The sequence below is a fragment of the Octopus sinensis genome, linkage group LG5 (assembly GCF_006345805.1).
Source record: "Octopus sinensis linkage group LG5, ASM634580v1, whole genome shotgun sequence".
In the NCBI taxonomy this organism is placed as follows: Eukaryota; Metazoa; Mollusca; class Cephalopoda; order Octopoda; family Octopodidae; genus Octopus; species Octopus sinensis.
The window spans coordinates 39,993,330-40,011,098 of record NC_043001.1 but is presented as its reverse complement, the minus strand read 5'-3'; the positions used below and the strand labels follow the sequence as shown (position 1 = coordinate 40,011,098).

At 37.0% G+C, this 17,769-nt stretch overlaps 1 protein-coding gene across 1 annotated transcript in view; it reads left to right on the top strand.

Moving 5' to 3' along the window:
- The first annotated feature begins 701 nt into the window (after positions 1-701).
- LOC115212116 overlaps positions 702-17,769 on the top strand; it is a 798,722-nt gene continuing 781,654 nt past the window's right edge. Inside the window, exon 1 of the mRNA XM_036503334.1 lies at positions 702-912. The gene's annotated coding sequence lies outside the window, so the exon portion shown is untranslated. The remainder of the gene's footprint in view (positions 913-17,769) is intronic.

Here is a 17,769-nt window from a genome sequence, read left to right as displayed (position 1 = left end):
CCAATGTCTATGATTAATCTCATCGTTCAGTAGTAGCTTTGAAGAGGTCTCTGCAGTATGAATGGGATAAAGTATCACTAGAAGTCTAGCGAGCAGCTGTTGAAGCAGTACCTGGTAAACTTAAGGCTGTAATAAAGAAATGAGGTGGATTTATTGAATATTTTTTTTGCTGTAACATCGCTGAAAATGCTAAAAACTAGCGTTCAAGTTTTCAAGTAAATTGGTTCAGATTTGGCCAAAATACATTGTTTAACCTTTGTAACAGAACTTTTGGGTCACCCTGGAGTCAACTTTGTCAGGTATTTTCTAGGTATGTATGTATGTATGTATGTATGTATGTATGTATGTATGTATGTATGTATGTATGTGTGTGTGTGTATGTGTGTGTGTGTGTATGTGTGTGTGTGTGTGTGTGTGTGTGTGTGTGTGTGTGCGCGCGCGCGCGGGTGCGTGCGTGCGTGCGCGCGTGCGTGTGTGTGCGTGCGTGTGTATACATAAGAAGCCTTTCCAAAGTGCAGAATTGTCAATGATAAGAAGAACGGTTCGTTGTTGGTTGCTTAATGAACGAAGGCTTACTTTGAAATGCTGAGTTGGGGAAAGAGAGGGAAAAAATATTGCTACCATTCCCTCTCTCTGTCACTCAGAAGTCCTCTCAGTTTTATGTTGTAGAATGAAAGGGAAAAGAAGACAGGAAGAAGAGTGGGCAATGGTTTCAGATTAATTATATAATTGATTAGACCTCGGAAAAAATAATTCCTGGTTCTGAAGTCATTTAATGTAATGTAAGCGGACACATTTCATTTTAGCATGGTAATATAGTATGGAGGGATCTAAAAAAATATTCTGATGTCCTAGACAGGCTTGGTTTAATCTTACACCTTATAATCGAAATGTAAGACTCGTTCTTATCGGGTAAGTAAATACTGTTTATTATTCATCTAAAGTTTAATTACAAGAATGTATAGCTTTATTTCAAATTTCTACAGTCTAATTACGTCTCTTTAGCTGCTTCTCTATAAAACATATAGTAACTTATGTAAACACGTACACGTGATACACAGACAGACAGACACACACACACACACACATGATAATATACATTTCTATAAAACTTATGTAGAAGACGGGGGACGGGTAATGGATATGTAGGGACCTCGCTTAACCCTGCCTGAGATTTGAAACCAAATCTACCCGCTTGCTGCTTGTCAAAACAAGTGGGAAATCCTCTTCATACAAGATGATTGATGGGGAGACACTTGACTCCCAAGGACCTGTGTTGGTCAAAGAAAGGTCAGTCCCTTGTTTAGAGTTTGACCTACATTACTGACCATAGTCTATATAACAGAGAGCATTTCCTATCTCTTGCACTTTTGTGTCAGCCAGACCAAGGAGCAACACCCTTTTTTGCGTCAACTATGACCAAGGAACAACACTTTCCTTTGCCCTTTGCTCGACATATGAAGAGAAGCTTTCGGCCCCAAGAAAGACGATGCTACCTTAATCCTTTCTAGTTAGCACCGTGCATTCTTTACTATTTCCCTCTCAACTAGGAGCCAGCGAGCGAACTTGTCTCTACCACTACAATTACTGCCGTATCTTTCACTACATGTTTGGGTAAACGAATAAATATATTTAAATGATATTTCTTCCTTCTTGGTGTTGATTCTTCGATGTTTACTAGTTATTCCGATGCGAGAATCTTCAAGCGTTACATCTACACGCTACATTTGGTTGTGGGCTACATCATATCGACGTGATATGGCATGTCACATTTCAGCTCGCTACAGGTATTTCACGCACCTCGACTTTCTATTACTATCGATATGAAACGTTTTATTTTCATGTATAATATAAACATGTACATCATTTAGAACGATGTCATTTAATAAGATTTTGCTGGCAAATTCTTAAATTAACATAAACATTTGTTTACATGAAAGAAAATTACTGGAGAACTTTCTTCTAATTCTTCCAAAGCTTTCTGTTAAAACTATTGAAACTATTTGTGGAGACTTTTTTTAAATCATAGAAACTGGTCGCAAGCAAGCCACCTCATTGTTTTGATGATTTAATTACAACTATGTTGAATCAAAGTTGTGCTGGAATTACATATTTACATATGTATTATAGTTTTAGAATACGCAAATTTTATTAAAACAAATGCAAATAGGCAGTGCCTCCAAGAACTTCAAAATTGGTTTTAAAACTCTATAATAGGTATTATTAGGACTCCTCATGTTACCATCATCACAGACCCGTGGGTACAAGGTAAAAAAATTTTCTTCCTGTTTTTTTATATACGTTGATCTCATACGTTCGAACACATTTCGTCTCCACATCTATACATTAACTAGCAGCATAGCCCGGCGTTGCCCGGGTATGTAAGAGCCCCTAGTAGGCAACGACTAATCCCAATCTAGTTCTTTCCCTCTAGAGAACGAAGGCGCATGTGTAGGTTGCAATGTCTTCTCTTCACTCGAATACTTCTATGTATACGATGTTCCTAGCTGTCTCCCGACAGAAAATGTGTTGCATATAAAAAGCTTAGATTCTCGACCCCATGTCGAATTCATCGATTTTTTTCAGAACTCGGGGAACTTTTCAAAATTTTCGATGCGTTAGTTTTGAATTATGACATTGGGCTATGTGTGTGTCAAGTTTCATCAGAATCTATTGAAAGCTGTGGTCAGGGTGAGGGTACAAGCTGACAGACACACAGACAGACAAACTGCCGTTTATATATAGAGAGATTAATGTTATACTGTCACACGGATTCAGCTTAATGTTTACTTTAACACCCGGCCATCAAAACCGAAAAAAAAAAAAAAGTAATAGGTGTAAAAATGTGTAGTAAACCAAATCTGAATTTGGTTTATTACACATTTTTACACCTGAATCTGAAAACCAAAATTTGTGCAAACGAACCGGGGCGTAGGGAGAGGACTTTCGGAAAATTCACACGATCCGATTTTTCCCCCCATAACTTTCAGGAAAATAGATATCTTTTAACGAAATTTTATATAAATACCTTTCAAACAGAATAGATTCTTCTTGTCTACTCTAGGCACAAGGCCCGAAATTTTTGGGGAAGGGGCCAGTCGATTAGATCGACTCTAATACGCAACTGGTACTTAATTTATTGACCACAAAAGGATGAAAGGCAAAGTCGACCTCGGTGGAATTGAAACGACATAGATTACGATTATAAAGAAATTTGTTGGTAAAATTTTTCCCAAAGGGGTGGGGAGAGGATTTGGGGAAAATTCACACAATCCCATGTATGTATGTATGTATGTATGTGTGTGTGAGTGTGTGTGTGTGTGTGTGTATGTGTGTGTGTGTGTGTGTGTCTATATATATATATATATATATATATATGTGTGTGTGTGTGTGTATGTATGTTTGTATGTATGTATATATTTCTTACTGGAGAAGATCAGTTTATGGGATTACCCTGGGTTTTCCATCCATAAAGTGTTTGATTTTATATCGCATAAAACGGTAATCCCATTGTTCTATCGCGCGTTCGACGTAGGATATAATGGAATGATAACAATCTATTTGAAAATCGTTCTACTCAATATACTGGTAATATCCCTAGACAATACGCAACTCCCAGCTTTACACCTTGCTGAATGGTATCCGCATATGTCCATTTATATTGTGGAACAGTCCATTAGGAGCGAACCAATAGGGGTGTCCTACTTCCACACAACACCCATAAAACCTTTATGGACGGGAAAGCCAAGACAATCCCATAAACCTACCTTCCCAAGTAAAAAATATATACTGCTCTACATCTTAGAGTGTGCTTCTCCGGATTTATCATCATCATCATCATCATCATCGTTTAGCGTCCGCTTTCCATGCTAGCATGGGTTGGACGGTTCAACTGGGGTCTGGGAAGCCAGAAGGCTGCACCAGGCCCAGTTTGATCTGGTAATGTTTCTACGGCTGGATGCCCTTCATAACTCCAACCACTCCATGAGTGTAGTGGGTGCTTTTTACGTGCCACCGGCACAGGTGCCAGACGAGTCTGGCAAACGGCCACGATCGCATGGTGCTTTTTATGTGCCACCGGCACGGGGGCCAGGCGAGACTGGCAACGGCCACGAATGGATGGTGATTTTTACGTGCCACCGGCACGAGGCCAGTCGGGGCGGCGCTGGCAACGTTCGGATGGTTCTCTTACATGCCACCAGCACTGGTAACTCAGCTGCAATTTCCATTGTTCGATTTCAATTCTGATTCTCACTTGCCTCAACAGGTCTTCACAAGTAGAGTTTTGTGTCCCAAGAAGGGAAGGTATGCATAAGTGGACTGGCTACATCCCATGTAGAAGGCCATGGGTTATGGTCTCACTTGTCCTGCTGGGTCTTCTCACGCACAGCATACTTCCAGAGGTCTCGGTCTCTAGTCATTTCCTCAGTGAGACCTAAAGTTCGAAGGTCGTGCTTCACCACCTCGTCCCAGGTTTTCCTGGGTCTGTCTCTTCCACAGGTTCCCTCAACTGCTAGGGTGTGGCACATTTTCACACAAGTATCTTCATCCATTCTCGCCACATGTCTATACCAGTGCAAATGTCTCTCTTGCACACCACATCTGATGCTTCTTAGGTCCAGCTTCTCTCTCAAGGTACTTACACTCTGTCGAGTATGAACACTGACATTACACATCCATCGGAGCATACTGGCTTCATTTCTTGCGAGCTTACGCATATCCTCAGCAGTCACGGCCCATGTTTCACTGCCATGTAGCATGGCTGTTTGTACACACGCGTCATACAGTCTGCCTTTTACTCTGAGAGGCCTTTTGTCACCAGCAGAGGTAAGAGCTCTCTGAACTTTGCCCAAGCAATTCTTACTCTAGCAGTTACACTTTCAGCACACCCGCCTCCGCTGCTGACTTGGTCACCTAGGTAACGGAAGCTATCAACTATTTCTAGTTTTTCTCCCTGGAACATGACAGAAGTTGGTCTCAGAGAATTTTCAGTGTTTATTGTTCCTGAGCATCTGCCACATACAAAAACTATCTTCCTAGTTAGCCTTCCTTTGACATTGCTGCACCTCTTATGTGTCCATAGCTTACACTTGGTGCATCTTATAGAGTTTCTACCTACACCTTTTCTACAGATCGAGCAGGGCCATCTACCTGAAGGCGTTTGTGATTTGTCTACCTTCCTACTTATTAGGACTTTGGTTTTAGCTAGATTGACTCTAAGGCCCTTTGATTCTAATCCTTTCTTCCACACCTGAAACTTCTCCTCCAGTTCTGATAGTGACTCAGCAATTAGAGCAAGGTCATCAGCATAGAGGAGCTCCCAAGGGCATCCTGTCTTGAATTCCTCCGTTATTGCCTGGAGGACTACGATAAATAGGAGGGGGCTGAGGGCTGAACCTTGGTAGACCCCTACCTCTACCCGGAATTCTTCACTGTACTCGTAGCCAACCTTTACCTTACTAGCAGCGTCCCTGTACATGGCTTGCACAGCTCTCACTAACCATTCATCTATCCCTAGTTTCCTCATTGACCACCAGATAAGGGATCGGGGGACCCTGTCGAAAGCTTTCTCCATGTCAACGAAAGCCAGGTACAGGGGCTTATTAGTTAGTTTAAACAATAATTTTTTTATACCAACTAATTTAAGTAGATAAAAGAGTTGTTGTATTGAAGATGTAATTGTTTATATATTTTTTGTTGCAGTTATACATAGGAGAAGACTTAGAAACTTATTTATATACATTTATATACACACATATGTTGTTGTATGTTGTGATGACAAGCGATTATCTTGGACACAAAAAGGGTTTCAATTGATATGTGCATGAGATGTAATGAAGTGAATTTCGAGGGTTGTGGATTGCACTTACTCAACTGTATCGTCCGTTAAAGAGCTTTTGTTGCTTTTTAGCTGTAGTTGATGTATGATTAAATAGTTAATGCTCACGCTCATAACACAGATATTTGAATTAATTTTTACAATCCAGCCATCCTTTCACACGAAATTTTGTCTTTTTCTAAAGCCATGTTACCCTGAAGTGACTTTATATATAATGGAACTGTGATTATATATATTAGAAAATATATACATATAAGTCGAAACAATTTGTTGGCTTTTTACGGTTTTCATAATTATTTATGTTATCAGGTCTTCCCATAAGTTCTGTCTGATTTTACCTTTTTTAAATTTGAATGAAATTTAATATAATTTAGAATGTCTAATGGAATTAAAAATTATTTTTATGTATTTGTGTACATTTAGACTAATTAAATATTTTACAGAATAATAGAATTTAAATTTCTTTGATTAAAACCCTTTCTAACATGGAAGTATCCAAAGAGCATTTGAGGCACATAATGCTTTATGAGTGCAAAAAAGGAAACTCTGTAGCCGAAGCGACTTGAAACATACACTCAGTTTATGGGAAAGAATGCTTGAAATAAAGAACTTGTAGATGATGGTTTGCAAGATTCAGAAGTGGAGATTTCAGCCTTGAAGATGAGGATCGAACAGGACGTCCAGTTGAGTTTGATGATAAGCTCCTTGAGGTATTACTTGAAGAAAATCCTGCATTATCAGTTGAAGAATTGGCAATAAAGCTTAGCTCAAAACATACAACTGTTCATTGCCATCTTGAACAACTTGGACAGGTTCCTAAACTTGGAAAATGGGTGCCTCATGAATTGTCCGAAAGCAACCGCAAATCCCGAATTGACATCTGCTCTTTCCTCAATTCTTGCGAACTCATTTCACCCTTTTTGGATAGACTTGTGACTGGTGATGAAAAATGGATCTTCTATTGAAATGTTAAACGTCGTTATGGTCAGTATAAATGGAGAAAACGCAACCTTCCAGCATGTGTTGAAAATGCTTGCCAGCAAGATGCACTGCCAGTAATTCTTGACCGAAGGTACAGTACTTAGTCTCGATGGGTTCTAAGCACTTGGAAAAGAAGGACACAGGTTGCCAAATACTGTCAGTGAGTTGTTGGAGCACACCTCTAGCTCCGGAATCGAATGCATCAACTAGTACATACAGTGGGGCATCTGGTTTGGGATACACCAGCCTGGTGGCATTGGATAACACTTTTTTCAAGTTAGAGAAAGACGCAAGTTGTTCTTTACTCAAGGCAATGTTTATATTTTTGCCTGTTCGCTGTCACAGCAAATCTGTGAGTGTTGGGCTGTCTCTGCCCAGTGGGGTAAAAATCTGCAGTAGAATTTCACCAAACCAAGAAATTCTCACAATGTGATAGTAATCGAAGAGCAACAACTTTTGGGTCACCTCTACTAAATATCACCACTCTGTTCCATTTTATTTTTGTGTACAGCAGTAATTGTAGTTGCAATGACAACAAGTTCGCTCGCTGGTTGGTAGTTGATAGTACAGAAGTTGTTGTCTGCCAGTAGAGAGGGAAATAGTAACAAATGCATGGTGCTGACTAGAAAGAATAAAGGTGGCATTGTCTTTCTTGTGGCTGAAAGCTTCTCATGGACTGTTAGTAGAGATGACCCGGAAGTTGTTACTCTTCAATTACTATCGCATAGAGCAGTAGCTTTTATCAGCTGAATACACGTCGTTGATTGGTTAAAATTACCCAAATACGACAACTTTAACTTCTAAAATACGAAATTTTGTTCAAAATGTTGAAAGTAAACCGTGTTCAGCATGAGAAATTACACCAGTATATGAAGTTTCAAACTGTACAGTTAAAAAAAAAACAATTTGTGAGTGAAACTGAAGAGATCTGTTTCTCACGACCTGAAGTGCAAAATATCTGATTTTTATCAAAAAACGGTCTCCAAATATTTTAAACCAAAGTTACATCTAGTTCAGACAATATATGATGCTGTAATGTTTAGTGCAATAACATCAATAGCTAAATTGGAACTTGTTAAAGGCCAGGAAATTTTGTGACATTTTCTAAGAATGCTACAAACCAAATAAATACTAAAATGATTCCTTTCATTATTGAAGATTACATTCCTTGTTAGGAGGCATGAGTTAAATTTTTGAGTATGCACTCTATTCCAGGGGAAATGGCTGTAATCTTGAGTAATGCCTTAGTCTTTATTGACAATAATGGGATGATTAAAAATGTATTTTGGGGAGAAAACTGCAGTAGATATTTTGGCTGCATAAAAGGAAAAAGCAAGAACGAACTTCCAAATTTGGAAAATGCCTTGTTGGTACTAGCTGAGATGCATCCACTGTGCAGAAATACCTACAAACAGTTGTTGGTACATTACCAATTAACCCTTTTGATACCAACCTTAGTCTGGTCCTTGTTCTATGATACACACTTCCGGTTTTGAAGCGATTTAAATTAAAACCTTCCATCAAAATTCATGTTAATTTATGTTTAAAAAAAAACAGTTTAATAAAAACAATTAATTTACTAAATTTTTTCCTTATTTTCAAAATTAATTGAAACGTTAGCAGAGTATTTAAAAGAAAGTTATAACAAAAGTGTTAATATCAAAGAACTCATCATGAAAATATTCAAATATTTTCACACATATGCAGTTCATGTCTGTAGGCTATAGAAAAATAGTATTGCATTTACTGAAAAAGATCATACAAGAAATGGGGAAAATGGTGTGGTGGGGTATGAGAAAACAATTGTTTCAAATATTGAAAGAAATATGATCTGTGTACTTAATTTTGTTAATGGGTATATATCCTGAAACATTAAACTATTATCATATTTCCAAATACTTTACTTCTTGTGTTGTCCTTTCTTAATGTTTAGTATTTTATTATTTTTATACTATATATATATATATATTAATAGTAATGGTAAGACAACAAAAGAATGAACGAAACCTTGATATTATGTAAAGAGATGAAAATTATCTGTAATATAGAATGTGACAATTATTCGGTTGCCATAATGAGACTCCAAGTTTCGGATGTCGGGGCGGAAAACTGCATCAGTTATTGAGGCAATCAAAAAATGGTATGAAAATGACCATTAAACAAAGGGAAATTACTATGTAATTGACCGCTATTAAGACAAAAAAGCTATTAGAATGACCGTTAAATAAGGGGAAAAAACTGAAGGGGAGAAAGTAAGCTAGTAAAGAAGTAAAAAGGGTAATAGAAATCGCTTTAACCTTGGGCAGCTTTAATCACAAATACCAATGGACCAGCACAAGATCTGTTTAGGAAGGACATTACCCAAATGATGAAAACTTTCAGTCTTATCATAACTACAGATACCAACCTGAGGGTTGTCAATTTCCTAGAAGTATACTTAGATCTAAATAAGAATATTTACAAAGCTTATAGGAATTCCAACGATAGATTTAGCTATATTAATGTGGGTTCCTGCCATCCCCCATAGTGTTTAAAAATTTAGTTAAAAACATTAGAAAAAGAATTTCTAGCCTCTCCTCTGATAGGGACATTTTTAATAGTGTTGCCCTAGTATATAATAATGCTCTAAAAGATCGAGGATTTAGCAAGGAAATAACCCAGACACCTGTTACCAGTCCAATAATAAAGAAAATGAAACATAGGAATAAGAAAACTATTTAGTTCACACCCCCTTACTCCCCCAAAGTGACCTTTAATATAGGTAAGTATTTCTTAGCACTTATAGATAGACATTTTTCAATCAATCATAGTTGCAGAAAGCTCTTCAATAGACATAACTTAAAAATCAGTTTTAGCTCAACTACTAATTTTTAAAATATAATCGCACACAACACTTAAAAACCACAAAATGAAACCAGCTGTTCATGCAAGGATAAAATTTTGTACCTGCTAAATGGAGCTTGTGTGTCCGAGACCATCATTTATGAAGCCACCGTTGTCTCTACAACCACTAAGAACACAGTTTCAACAAAGAAATATGTGGGTCTCACAGAGGGGAATTTTAAGGCCAGGTTCAACAATCGCACCTTGAGCTTCAGGCACTGGGATAAAAGAAAAACGACCAAATTATATGGTCCTTAAACGATAAAGGTGTCAATTACAACATCCGTTGGAAGATCTTAGCCTTACACCAACGGCAGTGGAAAGTGTGGTCTTTGTGATATGGAAAGATGGCTCATCTGGAAAAGCAGCTTAGACCCCGCTACATATCTAAATTCAAGAACTGAACTTTTTGGATCATGTCCACATATGGCTAAATATTTGTTACGTTTTTGGTCCCCCTAAGATCACAGATAGAACCTGCTTTTTATATTGTGCCCACGTACAAGCATTTTATCTCTCTATATTTTTGTATATATATTTTTACATATTTATTTATATATTTTTATATATCTATTGCTTTATATATTTTTACACATTTTTTTCTGTAATTTACCTTTCACCCTGCATTTTCTTGTGCATGTGCGTATATAGACATATATATGAACTTTTTTGTGCATGTATGAGTATATACACGTGTGTGCATGTGTGTGTGCGGGTATGTATATATGTACATGTATATGTATATGTGTATAGTTGTATATATATGTGGGTGTACATGCGAGTGTGAGTGAGCATATGCAGATATAGCATGTGCGTATTTTAGACGTGTATTTGAAAATAATTGTGCACGTATGGGTATGTGCACATGTGTGTGTGTGTGTGTGCACATGCGTGTGTGTGCACATGCATGTGTACAGATATGCATATGTGTACATGTATGGTTGCATATATGTGCATATATAGGCACATGTGTGGGTGTGCATGTATGTGTTTCACGTGAATGTGAGTGAGCATATGCATATAGGCACATGTACGTAGGTGTGCGTGCGCACATGTGTATGTACATGCACGCTTACACGATTTCTATAAGCATTTTTACTTCCTTACTTGTTTACTTTCTCCCCTTCGGTTTTTCCTCTTATTTAATGGTCATTCTAATAGCTCTTTTGTCTTAATAATAGTCAATTACATAGTAATTTCCCTTTGTTTAACGGTCATTTTCATACCACTGTTTGATTGCCTTGATAACTGATGAGATGCCAGAGCAGTTTTCCGCCCCGACATCCGAAACTTGGAGTCTCATTATTGTAACCGAATAATTGTCACATATTATATATATATATATATAGGATTCTGTTGAATTAGGTACTTAAGTTGAAGCTCCAAGTCAGTCTGGTATTATCTGTACAGCTCAAAGTAAGGTAAATAAAATCAAAATAAGCAACAGGATATCAAGTAGTGATGCAGTACGACCGTTTCAAACAATGCAATCATTACATCAATTTAAATATGGTGCCATCATCAGCTGCACAAATAAATAGAATTTTAATCAGTTGGACATATTAATATAATTTTCCTCAAATACTTTAACAGAGCAAGAAGCTGAAAGAAATTCATGTTGTTGTTATTGTAGCTAAGAATAGACTACATTTCCAAGAATGGCATGAAGCCCACTGGGGTCATAGCTTGTGAAACTGTATGACATATGTATGCCACTAGCCCAGAAGGAATATAAGTGACACCACGACAATACAGCCAGGCTTGTCCATTGGACACTTTGCAACAAGTATGAACTTGACAGAGCAAAAAATTTGTACAACCACAAACCCGAAGGTATGCAACAAGGAAGAAAGAAAACTCAAGAGGTATGATAGGTTAACTCGGGAAGTTAAGCAGTTGTGGTCGATGAAAAAGGTAGCAATAGTAACAGTGAGTAAAAATCTTGAGAAGTTTATGGAACAAATAGGGGCTGCAATAAGGGCGGGGCACTTGTAGAAAACAGCACTGCTTGGAGCCACTTGAATACTTCAGAAGGTGCTTGAAAAATAAGAGGTGTTATCTTAGTTCACTGGTAGTGAACAGCTGGCACCGTAGTACATTTCCAGCAATAGAAGCTGTGCAAAGACTAATAATAACTGAAAATTATTTGAGGAAGATCCCTGGCTTACAGTCCATGCAGAAAGTGCAAATGATTGTCTTAACTGGTATATCACATGTATTTAGAAGAGCATTGTTGTAGTGAATTTTCGTTCCTTTTCCCTTTATTTTCTTCGTTTACTTTTTCATTCTTTTTTCTTTCCTTTTTCTCTCAGTCTTTCTTCCCCTTTTTTCTATCCCATGACTTTGTAAATGAACAATCTGGTGTGTTTATTTTAATGGCCTACCAATGTATACAGTGATTTTATTTGCCTTATGTGTCAGGAAGACACTCAGTAAAAAAATGGAAAGAAAATTGAAAGATAATGATGGCAATAATAATAGTGTTCAAAACATAACCTATGACATTCAAAGCCTAAATCCAAGCTTTCTCCAAACTAGCAGGAGAAGAGTGTAAAAAGGTGAATGTCTGGTGCCTTCAAATAACTGGTGCTTCATGTAGGCTCACTTCATTAGCCTTGAATGACAATCAGTCTAGGAGAAGGACAACTCTGATTTCAAAACCAGCGAAGCAAGGCCTCTTCCACCTTGGTGGGCAACCTTACTAGAGATGGTGTCTTGATAAAAATTCCACTTGGTGGTAACCTGAAAATACACCTCATTTATGTTGTAGGGAATTACTACATGACAAATGGAATAACCAAGTCACTATAAGTAAAAAGAAGTACATGAAGTACTAGAATACACAGTATGCAGTCAGAGATAGTTGTATCTTTACTGGTTTTACTAAGTATACTGTATACCAGAGTGGGCATTATAACAATCCAACATTTTAAGGATATAACAGTGGTGATGAGGATTTAAACAACTCATGAGGAATTAATAAACTCAATGAAGATAACTCAGTTCATGTGGAGTTAATAAAGACTCGAAAAGGAGTTAATAAACTCACAAAGTTGGTGTACGAATTTTATGAAAAATCGTAAAAGTATGGAAAGTTTGTTGGCAGGTTTGCTTGAGTTGCAAAAACAGCAACAACAACAGCAAATACATCTGCAAGAGCAACAACAACAAATAATATTACAGCAACAAATGCTGCAATTACTGAAGTTGTCAGGAAAGTCAGAAAAAATGTTCTTGACAGACTATGCTGTGAACTTTCTAACAGAGTTGAAACATGATCCTAATAAAGGAGTTACCTTCGAAGCATACTACAGAAGACATGAGCAAATCTTCAAGAAAGATTGTAAAGGTTGGGATGATGGGATGAAAATGCGCTTAATCTTAAGAAAACTGGCGGCAGCAGAACATGAATATTACAGCAATTATGTACTTCTGAGAAAACCTTTGGACATAAACTTTAATGACACAATAGATATATTGTGTAAAATTTTCAGTGAAAAAACTCATTGTTCAACACATGATGGAAGTGTCTGAACATAGAAGAAAAAGCAACAATGAGGACTACATCACATATGCTAGTAGAGTAAACAGGGAATGTGAGAAGTTTAAGCTTGACGAATTAACACCAGATATGTTCAAATGCCTGTTTTTACATAGGGACTAACTGCCAAAAAGGATGCAGAATTTAGAACTAGAGTTTTCACAAAGCTGGAACAAAACCAAGATTAAACCCTACAGCAAGTATCAGAAGAATGTGAAAGGATAGTCAAATTAAGACACAATACAAAAGTAATTAAACAGAAAGATAGTTTCCAAGAAAAGCAAGTGCGAAATAGTCAGAATAGAGATAAAGTGTTTTCTAAAAAACATGACAAAAATCAGAAAATAAGCCCATGTTTTGTTTGTGGAGGTATATACCGGAGGAAAAATTATCCATTTAAAAAAGTGGAGTGCTTTTAAATTGAAAAGGCAAAGATAATGTATCAAAAGATCCACTTAACCTACTTGGCACAGAGTGGATGAGACTATTCAAATTGTGGGATACGCCCATAAGAATTTCAAGTGGAAATATTGTTGGTCAGTCAAAGGTTCAAATGAGGCTGAAGGAATGAAACAAAAAATAATAAAAAATAATTTCCAGATGTTTTTTTGGAAGGACTGGGTTGTTGTACAAAAACAAGCTAAGATCACTGTAAAACAAAGTGCAACACCAGTCTTTAGGCCTAAACAGAATGTACCATTCACAGTAATAGACCTGGTTAACAAAGAACTTGAAAGACTGTAAAGTCTTGGAATAATTGAAAAGACAGACTGGGCAGCACTGACAGTTTATGTGAAAAATAAGAATAACAAACTAAGAGTTTCTGCAGATTTTTCAACAGGGTTGAATGATTGTTTAGTTGCACATAACTACCCACTGCCAAGTCTGGAGGGAGTACTTGCGAAATTGAATGGAGGGAAATTCTTCTCAAAATTTGACCTCTCAGATGCATATCTACAAATACAAGTAGAAGAATGTGCACATTTATTAACAATTAACACATGCTGTGACTTATTCAAATTTAAGCAATTTTCCATTGGTGTAAAAGTGGCTGCTGCCATATTTCAGCAAGTAATGGATACAATGCTGAGTGATAGTGATTTTGCTATCACCTATCTAGACGATATTTTAATAAAGAGTGAATCACAGAAACAACAATTTGAACATGTTAAAAGAGTATTTGAGAAAATAGGAGAATACGGGTTCAAGTTAATGGAGGAAAAATGTGAGTTCTTGCTGAATAAAATCAAATATTTAGACAAGTAATTGACAAAAATGGTAGAAAACTGGATCCATCAAGGGCAATGGTGATAAAGAATATGCCCACACTGAAAAATGTAACTATGCTGTAGGCAGTTTTGTGTTTGGTAAACTATTGCCAAATCTACATTCTGAACATACATAATGTAAGGGCCCCACTCAATGATCTGTTGAAAAAGAATACAAAATGGTGTTGGATTGTTAAGTGTCAGAAGGCATTCGATGAATTGAAAAGTATTTTAACTTCAGATGTATCATTGACATATTTTGATCCATAGTTGGAAACTATATTGGCTATAAATGCAAGTGAGTATGGAGCAGGAGCTGTACTTATACATAAATATGACAATGACAATAAAAAGGATTCCAAAAACGGAATCCCAATGCACACAGAAATTGGGCGCTATACTATTAAATTATGACTACAGAATGGAGTATTTAACTGTTGAAAAAACTAGGGCATGCAGATGGTTTGTCCAGACTAATACCAAAACATGGTAAGCCACTTGAAGATGTGGTAATAGCATCTCTAAGAGCAGAAGGTGAAATAAAAATGTGATGTGGAACGTAGTATGAGAGTTGCTGGTAACCCTGGAGGATATAAAGTGGAATGTGGTAAAAGACAAGTTTATAAAAAAAACAGGAAAAGGGTTGGTGCGAAATGAAGCGAAGATGTGATCTATACTCAATGTGTGATGGCATACTGATGTATGCATAGACAATAGTGATATCAGAAACACTACAAAAGAAAGTGTTGAGATAATTTCACATCAGACGTCCTAGTATTTCAAGGATGAAAGCTTTAATGTGCAGTTATGTATACTGGCCCAAAATGGACAGAGAAATTGAAAATTTGGTGAAAGGCTGTAGAGGATGTGCTCTAGCAGCAAAATTGCCCACTATAAAAAGTGAATCTTGGCCAAAAGTAGATGTTCCGAGGCCAAGATTACACATTGATGTTGCTGGGCCTTTAAATTGTTCTTACTACTTAGTGGTAGTTGATAGTTTCTTGAAATGGCCTGAAATTTGTAAGTTTAAGAAACCAACCTCCTCAACTGTGATAAATTTTTGTACAAATTGTTTGAAAGATTTGGCATCCTAGACATGATAGTGTCTGACAATGGAACACAATTTGTGTCTGTTGAATTTTAAAAATTATGTGAAATGTTCGCAGTAGAGTATATAACTACTGGACCATACCATCCCAGATCTAACAGAAAGGCAGAACGCTTTGCTGATATCTTCAAGAGAACCCTAAGAAAGTCAAATAAGGAAGTCATGGATAAGGTAGCTCTACAACAATTCTTAAGAGTGTACTGTGTGACACCAAATCTAAATACACCAGCAGGTAGACTACCTGTGGAGATGATGTTTGCACAGAAAATAAAACCAGTCTTTGGTAAATTGCTACCCAGAGAAAACAGTAAGATTCTTTAAAGTTGGTAAAAAGGTGTATATGAGGGCATACAAGAATGGAAAGAAGAGTTGGGAAGATGGCATGATTACCAAATGCATAAGTAAAATGATGTATTGAGTAACAAGTAGAAAAGGCATGCAAAAGAGACACAGGAATCAACTGAAAAAATGATTTGTGGAGAGTGAACCAAAGAAGTTGGAGGAACTGATGGAATGGTTGTGTGATATGTTCCAAGTACCAATGCTTCTGCAGTGTAGTGGTAATACTTGACAGTAAAAGAAGAGGAGAATTGAAGAATGATAGCAAATTTGAAAAATTGGAGAAGTATGGTGTTGATACAAAAGGACTGAATGTTGTAATTGAAGGACTGCAGCAACACATATTTGCCAAGAAAATAAAACTAACTAGGTTTGAACAATGGATTAAATAATACCAGCAAAACCAATTATTTAGAATCAATAAAAAAATTTTTTATCAAGAAACTAGGTCTCACCATAAAGGAGAAATGGTGTTTAAACCTGCTGGCTGCTAAGGCCTCATTGCAACAGGTGGCCACTGCATCGAAAATCCCTTTATTTGCAGACAGGTTTGAAATCCTTTCACTGACACACTTCATCAGGTTCTTAAACACAATAAGTGAATGGCAGGTACTACAGTTTTAACTATAAGAACAAGGTCATCAGCATAGAGAAGTTCCCATGAGCAACTAGTCTTAAATTATTCCATTATGGCCTGGAGGACTAGGATAGATAAGAGGGAACTGATAACTGAACCTTGATGAATTCCTAGCTGTACAAAAAATTCATCGCTGTACTCATTGTTAACTTTCACATTACTAATAGCATCCCTATACATTGTTTGAATGACTCTCACCAGAAACTCTCACTAGACATCTATCTACACCTAGCTTTCATAGTAACCACCAGATATTCTTCAGTATTGTTGCTAGGCACCTGATAGAATGTTTTCTGAAGAATTCCTACATCAATACCTCATTCTAGAAAGGAGGTATCCAAAATGTATCAGGGTGTCTGGAGCACTTAGTTGTGATTACACAGAGAAGTTAAACAGGGAAGCCAGAGAAAATAAAAGAGATCTGAATCTTGCCTATGCATATAAGTCCATACCTCATAAGCTGGTTGTAGAGTTTTTTCTCAGCTAGACCTAGCCTGCATGAAAATGCTACTGTTAAAGTAAGGCCTGTACTTCTCCAAGACTCTCCACTTGATGTAAAACATGGCAATTTCTTTTGACAACCATACATGCCTTTCTAGGGCTATGACATTTTGTCTCTTCTGGATATTAAAGGGCGATTTATGGTTGTTTAAATCTGGGTCTGAAAGGATCTCTTGTCATACCCTTATACTTCCAAACATCTGACCGCTCACTGGAATCCTTTGATGTCATCTCTACCTCATATACAACTGTCTCTATGTCGCAGTACATCGTTTTCCTTGCAACTACGAACTGGATGTGACACTTTCTCACTTCCAGTTACAGAGAACAGCCACTGTTTTTTCATGCTAGCTATTTCTGAAGAGTACAGTTATTAGATAATCTGATTACCTAATATTCTGTGTGAAACTGATTGGTAAGATTCACTGTAGTAGATCTATAATACTGTATGCTTTGAAAGCACAGAAAGGAAACTGGTTTGAAGGTTGTATTCTTCCATCAATAACTATTGTTTAGTGAAAGAATTTACTTCTGTCAGTTTCTGTGAGGAGTAAGAAATTACTGTGGTTGATTATAACAACTGTATGAGAGAAGTGTGTATTGAGGACCTACTACAAAATCCAGTACAAATAGGTGGCCCCATGATAATTTTTGGGATAGATGAGACAATTC